We start from the raw sequence: 9,031 nt of genomic DNA, 5'->3' as shown, positions 1-9,031 counted from the left end.
ATAGAAAAAAAAAAGGGGGGTGGGGGAAGACGGAACACAGGCAACAAACTTGCTGCCTGGACCACCTGTCCTGACGGAGTAGTCAGCTGAACTCTCTCTACCCTGGTCCAGCAACCTGAAAAGATGTGGAAGCCCCTGCAGACAAGAGCAGTCTGTGCTGAAGGTCAAGGGCTCTGTGCCAAGGTACAAGACCAGAGAGGAAGGGAAGGTTTTCTGTGTGCCATGCTTTAAAAACCGAAGTCAGGAGGAAAGAAAAGACCTGGGGCCTCTTTCTCTCAGGTGCACATTCACAGCCTGCTCACCTCAAAGGTTCTTTTCCTCTTCAACAAACACGAGAGCTTTGACCTTCGACCTTCCCCCCTAGAATCCAGATCCCTAATTTCTCTTACCTCTAATCGTTTGTGCGAGGAAGGGGGAAAGTAATTTGTACCAAATTATTCTAAGGAAAAAAAAAAAAAAGTCTGCCCCGTGAGAGTGAGAAACAACTTTTTATATCATTAGGCAGAGTGATGCTAAACCTTTGTCCAAAAAGGCATCCGTTCTCTTTTGGACAGCCATGGCCAACGCGGTCCTGCCAGAGTGAACCCCCCCCCCCCATTTGCTGAGAGAATGAAATCAGTAGAAACACTTTCTTTGACTACAGATACAACACCATGCTAGCGAATGGGAAGGTGGAAACCACGGAGGAAATACCCCAAAGCAGGTGAAACACCCAAACCCCAGCAAAGCCTAGGGAGCTGTTTTTTTTTCTTGTCATTGTAAAAGAAAACAAGAATGTCAGAACAAAGGGGAGATGAAAGCAGAAAGTTTAGGAGGAAAGTGCAGATGTGGAGGATGCCAAACACGAATCAAGTGGCTACTAAGTTAAGTACTACTCGGGAGTGATGGAGGACAGAAGTGACATCTTCAGAGAACTACCAATCTGATGGGGAAAAGAAGTGCCATGGAGTGGTTTGATTATCAGCCATGGTAAGAAGATTATGTAAAAGGTCAAGTGGTGGAGAAAACTCCATGCAAGGCGGGATGGCGGGGGTCCTGATGAGATGGTGTGCTATACACAGAAAGGCTTCTCTGAGGAGGTGTCCCAACCACAACTGAAAGAGACACAGGAAACGTCGGAAGAAAAGTGTCCAGAAGAGGGAATCCAAGATGTCAGCCATGGCTTGACCCAGGCAGGGACCTACTAGAAGCCAGAGTAGCAGAAAGCAGTGGCAAAGAGAAAAATGTGAGCAATGCTGAATTGGTTATGAAGGAACCAAGAGCCTAACAGGAATAAATTAGTCCATTTACTGAGACTGAGAAGCTGAGGGAGATGAGGAGTTAAGCAGAGGCATGCTTTCCTTCAGAAATCAATGTTTCAAGCTTATAATGAAAAGGATGTGGGAGAATTAATAACGACACAAAAGATAAACCCAACCTCAACCCACAGAACATATCTCACCTCACATAATAAAAGGGAATGCTGAAGGGGTCGTTTAAGGAGAGTCTTAAGGCCTGTTGACAGGGATACGTGTCCTCCAAAGAGGCCACACTCCCTTCCTAAGCAGTCCACCAACTGCAAGCCAAACATTCAGATAGATGAGCCTATGGGGGCCGTGCTCATTCAAGCTATCACAGGCAGCCAGTGCTCTTAACCACTGAGCCATCTTACCAACTCTGCATAAAACTCCATTTCAGGAAGCTTCTGTAGTATTAGGCTTCCACACGACATTTTCAAATGCCTTTCATGTTAGTTACCCGTCCCCACACTCCTTCCTCTCCCCTGCCCTCATACTTCTCCCCCACTTAATCCTCCTTGCTTCGTTATCCCGTACCCACCCCGACACCTGCCTCCAGATTTCTCCATTTCCTTGAGAGGTCCGCCAGGCCCCTTCCTAGTTTCCCAAACTCTATGAGTGCTCCAATTTAAACATACATATCTAAAGCCTGACAGCTAGCATCAATGTATGAGAGAGAACACGTGGCAGTTGTTTTTCTGGATCTGGGTTACTTCACTCAGAATGACTGTTTCCAGTTCTCTGCATTTCCCTGCAAGTTTCATAATTTCTTTTTTTTTTCTAACAGTTGAATAATATCCCGTCTTATAAACATACAGCATTTTCAGTATCCATTCAACAGCTGACATCTATTCTGTCTTTATTTCTTGGCTATTGTAAATAGAGCAGCAATGAGCATGGATAAATAAGTATCTCTATGTTAGGATACAGATTGCTTTGGGTGTAAACCCAAGAGTGGTATAACTGGACCATGAGCTAGATCTGGTTCTAGCTTTTTTTTTTTTTAAGGTTTGTTTGTTCGTTCAATTGTTTTATCATTTGTACTTCACTAGATACGCTGGTGAAGACTTTTCCCCTTTGGTAGGCTGACACTTCACTCCAATGATGGTGTCCTTTGCTGTACAGAAGTATTTTGACTTTGTGAGGTCCCCCTTATCAATTTTGATCTATGGGGTTCTGTTCAAAAAGCCCTGTCTTTGTGCCTGAAAGTTGAAGCATTCTTCCTGTTTCTCCTCTATCAGCGTAAGAGTATCCAGCCTTATACTGATTCATTTGGAATCTAGTTTTGTTCCAGGTGACAGTTAAGGATCTAGTTTTCATTCTTCTATTACCCAGCTCGACCAGCACCTTTTGTTGAAGATGCTGTCTTTCCTCCAATGTGTATTGTTGGCTTCTTTGTTGGAAATCCTGTGGTTATAGGGATGGGCCTTATGTGTGGGTACTAAGTTCTATGCCATTGATCAAAGTGTCTATTTTTTATGCTGATATCACGCTGGTTTCTAATTACTGTAGCACTGTAGTATACCTTGAAATCTGTGATGGTGAAACCTCTGGCAATTTTTGTTTTATTGTTCTGGGTTGTTTGGCTATCCTGATTTTTTGTGTTTCTCTGAAATTTAAGATTGCTTTTTTCAATAGTGATAAAATATTACATTGGAATTGTGAGTGATTGCACTGAATCTGTAGCTTGCTTTTATGGAGTGGCTGTTTTCACAAAATTGATCCTTCAATCCCTGGTGTATGGGAGTTCTTTTCCTCTTCTGGCATTTTCTTCAGTTTCTTCCTTCAGTGTCTTATGAGGCTTCATTTTTACAAGTTCCTTGCTTAGATTTACTCCGAGATGATTTGGGGTCCAAATTATTATTCTCATAATGTATTTTCTCAGTGTATTTTTGTTGGTACATAAGAAAGCCACTGGGTTTTATATGTGAATTTTGTATCCTACTATTGTATCCTATTTTGCTGAACATATTTATCAGCTGTAGGAGTTTTCTGATGGAATCTTTATGGTCTTTTATGTATTGAATCATATCAGCTACAAATAAGGATTCTTTGATTTCGTCCTTTCCTATTTATCTCTATCTCCTTCATTTGTGTTATTGCTTTAGCACAGACTTCAGGTGCTATTTTGAGTAGGGATAGAAAGAGTGAATACCCTTATCTTGTGCCTGATTTTAGTGAAGATGGTTTGAGTTTTCCTGTTTAGCATAATGCTGGCTGTGGGCTTGCTGTATATCGCTTTTATTCTGTTGAGATATGTCCTCTGCATTTTGAGATTCTCCAGAACTTTTATCATAAAGAGAAGTTGGATTAACTGATAAATTAATGTTGTTTAATGTGGCATATATGTTCAATGGAACCCTCTTCTGCCGTAAAAAGAATATAAGCCTATAATTTACAACAAAATAGATGGGACTGGGTGCAGCCATTAAACGACACAAGTCACAGATAGCCTCACCCTCATGAATAATTGTCCTCACCTTACAGGGGGCTGTCCTTCAAGCCTGTGCTCTTCCTAGAATTTTAAGTTACCACAAAAAGGAATCTTCTCTCAAAATAAATAAACAAATGTAAGTGGGCAATGAAACAAGACTGGAGTTGATTGACTAGTGTGTTTGGCTTCACTGAGATGCACAAAAACCTTGGTGGAGAATTAGAAGTTGAGCTAGTGACAGACTTATGGGTTGTTGTGGGTATTATCATTGTTATTGTTGTTGCCTTGCAATTTGTTAGAAGTGTGGAGCTTAAAGCCACATCCTTTGTTATCTCACAGTTTCTCTAGGTCTGAAGTCCAGAAAAGGTATAGCTGGGCTCCCTTTTCTAAGCTTCATGGGGTCTGGTTAAGGTGGATCACAGAGGGTGAGCTTTGAGGCTTCAAAAGCCCACACCATCCTGTTATCTCTCTCTACCTCTTACTTGTGGGTAAGGATGTATGCTCTCAGCTACTCCTCTAGCACCATGCTTGCCTGCTGCATGCTACCTGCCATGATGGTCATAAACTCTAACCCTCTGGAACCATATGCCTCAAATTAAACACTTTCTTTTGCAAGTAAAGATAGATAGATAGATAGATAGATAGATAGATAGATAGATAGATAGACAGACAGATAGACAGATAGATGTGGCAAATCAGGGTGATGATGATACTCTTCTACCTGACAATTTGACTTCTGTCTCACTGGCCCAGCAGGGTACATTGTTGGAGGATGAGAGTGTGTGGCACACTGTTAATTAAAGTGTGCAGCCTAGATGACACTTGATAGTACTGCCATGTCCTAAGGCACATAGTGGCCCATGTGTCCAACTTAAAGGACAGAAATTAAAAGGCAGGCAACCTGAGCTCCCAAGCTCCAGCTCCCCTGAACCGGGCTGCTCCCCAGCCACACACCAGGCAGAATCCCAGTCGGCACATCCAGTCCCCGCTGAAACCTAACACCACCTCGTCCCTCCGCCAGCACCACCAGGAAATTAACACCCACCCAGGTACATGGACGGAACTAAGCTGAACAAAAAGACAGCTGCTCCGACCTTTCTTTTTTAATCACCAACATGCAGCCCCAGGGATTACTAGCTTTGGGGTCATTTGGGGAGGATTACTCTTTCATTAGTGTCTGGGGTCAGTTCCAATGCAATGTCCTAGGAGCCTTGTAAGATTACCTCCCACGCCAATAACGCATCCTTTCCTTATCTGAAAGCCACCAGCAATACCCACCAGACTCCCAAATGCCTATTAGTTTTCAGCAGAAACATCACACAAAATTATTTCTGCTCTGAATTTCCAGGTGTCTATGAGAACATCATTCTAAATCTCCATCTCTAATAATGACAGGAAGTATTGGGAACTAGATAGATGGCCCAGTAGGGGAGATCACTTGCTGTTCTATCAGAGGACCCGAGTTCAGTTCCCAGCACTCACGTAAGCTCATAAACATCTGTAAATTCAGATCCAGAGGATCTAGTGCCCTCTTCTGGCCTCTGAAGACACTGCACACATGTGGTGCACATACATACATGCATGCAAAAGACTCTTACACCTAAAGCAAAATTTTAAAGGAAGGGATAAATTCAACTGGTCTTCTAGGTGAAAAAGTTAAAAGAACTTTGACTCCCTAAAGTTGCTATCCTATGTCTACCAAGCCTTACTGTAGCTAATCCAGGGATCATACTGAAAAACAAATGATGGCTGGGCATGATGAGACTGGGGAAAAGAAAACCACATGCTGTTTGAAAGGCTGTTATGCCAGGTTCACGGGACCCTCAGAGACCACCAGGAGATGACTCGATGCAATTGCAAGAGAGCTTTATTATGAGAGCGATCGAACTTGGGACCCAAGTCTCACTGGCGCAGCAGTAGAGAAGTGGGACCCCGAGCTCTGAGTGAACAGGATTTTTAAAGGGAAAGTCTGTGAGCTGGGGGTTTCCATGGCAGCAAGCAGGGGGGCACAAGCCTTGGCGTTACAGAATTGGGTGAAATTTAGCAGGGCGGGGTGACCTTTTCTGAGGCACATAATCACAATGGCTAAGGCATATAATCACAATGGCTATTTTTCTAAACCATATCTGAAACATTGGGGAGAATTTTCCCACCTGATTCTCAACTGATTCCCATTGATTATTGCCAGGGAGTTTGTCTCTATTTTCTATGGAGCATTTATTCTGTTATAGTTCCTAGAGGCTGTTGCTAGGAGAGTTAACTTTGTTTTCTGCCAGGTGTACACTCTGTGATATTTCCTGGTACCTGAATTCAGTTCCCAGTCAAGATCTTTATTTCAAAATGGAGTTATATTCAGGCTATCTTAAGCTCTTCAAGGCATCAAAAGACAAGAAAGCTTCAGTCTTGTATCCAGAAAAGCAAACTCTGTCAGCATGCTGCCTGTACATTCACAGTCCTTTACACATTTACATTTTCATTCATTCAGCAAATATTTGGTATCTTCTCGATGATAGGTAGAATACTAAATAAATAAACGAATGTAATTTTTTTAAAGAACAATTTGGCACCATCAAGACTTGTACTACAGAATATAATAGGGCATATTCTTCAGCAAAAAGTAAAATTATCTCAGATTAAATATCAGTGAAATGGGAAGAAATAAAGAACAATGAAAACTCCATTAACTGTGCCCAACAATATCAGTCCTTATTAGGTTTGAGTATAGGATGAATGAAAATACTTGAAAACAATGACATAGAAACTAGGAAGAGGCAATGGAGTTAAAGTAAAATGGAATCTGCCAAAGGCCAGAGAAGAAAAGGGACTGTGAATACCATGCCTTGATGCGGAAAAGCTGTCTGCAGTGCTGTCTAGGGTAATAGGTACAGAATGCTTCAATAGTACACAATTTTCATTCCTATCAGAAGGCTGGGCCAGGCAGCGGTGGCACACCTTTAATCCCAACACTCAGAAGGCAGAAGCAGGCAGATTTCTGTGAGTTCAAGGCCAGTCTGGTCTACAGAGCAAGTTCCAGGACAGTCAAGGCTAAACAGAGAAAACATGTCTCAAAAGGGGGGAGGGATGGAATCTACATTTTAAAATAACTAATCAGCACAAAATAAAACAACAAAGAAGATATAAAGACGATACATACAGATATGTAAGTGAAAAGAATGGCAGAATGGCCCAGAGCTAGAAGGTAAGGATTAGGATTAGTTTACTAATATGTACCAATACAAAGCAGTTATACACTACATTTGTATTTAAATTTAACTTACATCAACTCTAAATACATTTTCAAATAGAGAGGAAAGGAGGATCGGGAAGTGACGCCACTACCAAGATGAGCAGGTAAAGCAACTGGAATCATAAACATGTTCAGCTAAAAACCACAGAAGGAGCCAGGTATGGTCCAGGTCTGTAATCCCAGCACTTCAAAGGTAGAGGCCAGAGGATCAGGAGTTAGAATGCTAAAGTATGTTCATTCTACTCCTAGTTTTGTGGTTTTGATGTTGAACCTTGTCAAAGGCCCTTCCTTCTCAGTTGAGACGATCAAGCAGACTCCATCCTTCAGTCTACTTACCTGCCAAGTCACTCTTAATGATCTGTATATGTTGAAACAAACTTGCATCCTTGGAAGGAAAGTAACTTTGGCATGTGTGTGTCCTTGAATTCAATCAGCAAAAAGCTGATTAGGAAATTTGCACTATGTTCATCAGGGAAATTTGTTTTCCTTTTTTGTTGTGTCCTTATCTAGCTTTGGTCTCAGGATGATGCTGTCTGTGATTACCTGTTATAATTTTTTTTTTTTTGATGTTTGGTTTTTGGTTTTTCAAGACTGCATCTCTCTGTGTAACAAAGTCCTGGACTCACTTTGTAGACCAGCCTGGCCTCAAACTCACAGAGATTCTCCTGAGCATGGGGATTACAAGCCTGTGCCACCATGCCCAGCTACAGCATGTATTCTTAACATTAGAATTCTTAACATAAGAATTTTAAGGTGTCCTCTTGATTTACTTTTATTAGGTCATATGTAACTAAAAATTTATTCATTTCTAAGAAATTATTCATTTCCAGGTTTGTTTGTTTTTTGTTTTGTTTTTAAAACATTACTAAGTGGTTATACTTCATTGGAATTTGTTGCCATCTCTCCATGTATATCTCTAATTTTATTAATATGCTCTCTGTCTCTCTATCTCTATCTCTTTCTGTCTCTCTCTCTCTCTCTTTCTCTCTCTCTCATGTGTGTCTGGCCAAGGGTTTGTCAACCTTGTTCTTTTATTTTTTTCAAAGAACCAACTCTTTGCTTGATTGATTTTATATTTTTCTCCATTTCATTATTTCATTAACATCTGCCCTGATCTTTATTATTTCTTGCCTAGTATTTTTTGAGTTTGAGTTGTTCTTTTGTCTGAGCTCTTTCTGGATTTTTTTTTAATGTAATCATGTATAGCTATAATCTTTCCTCTTAAAGCTGCCTTAGCTGTATCCCCAAGATCCTGGCAAGTTGTGATTTCATTTTCCTTTGATTCTAGAAATTTAATCTTCCTCCCTGATTTCTTCAGTGGTCTACTGATCATTCAGAAAAATTTTGCTTACTCTATTTGTGTAGTTTCTCCTACTATTGATTTATAGTCTTATTCTTCTGATATAAAATAAATTATTTTGATTATCATATGTCTTATGATTTGCTGTACATCCTACAATATGATGTTTTAGGGCTGCTGAGAAGAATGTGTGTTTTCATCTACTATTTGGCTTATTCTGTATATTGTTAAAATGCATTTAGCCTACAGTGTTTAGCTCTGAGGTTTCTTTGATTTGGGTTTGGATGGTCTGTTAACCTGAAGATGAAACTAAAGCACTGAAATCACTATCAGTGTGTTGGGACCTGGCTGATCTTTTATGTCCATTAGTTTTACGTAACTAGAATCTCCAATATTGAATGCATGTGTATTTATAATTATTCTAACTTCTTGATCCCCCTTATTAATGCATAATAGCCTTGTTTATCTCTTCTAATCTTGGTGTGTGTCTACTCCAGCTTCTTTTTGGATTCTATTTCTTTATAGATATTTTCCATCCTTTGAGCCAGGAGTTGATGGGTATGCATCAGTGTAGTACATTTCTTGGAGACAAAAAAAAGTTGGATCTAATTTCTTAATCATGTTAGTGACTCTATTTTCTTTCTTGGAAGCTGAAGCTGTTTATATTTAAAGTTATTATTGAAAAACAATTTACTAATTCTTGTAATTTTTATTGGGTATTTTTCTAATTGTTCTTTGTCTTATAATCTATAGATGTGTCTCCTAGTTTACTG

This window comes from Psammomys obesus, unplaced genomic scaffold, assembly GCF_907164565.1.
Source record: "Psammomys obesus unplaced genomic scaffold, mPsaObe1.curated_primary_1811, whole genome shotgun sequence".
Classification (NCBI taxonomy): Eukaryota; Metazoa; Chordata; class Mammalia; order Rodentia; family Muridae; genus Psammomys; species Psammomys obesus.
Note: the sequence above shows the minus strand (reverse complement) of the source record.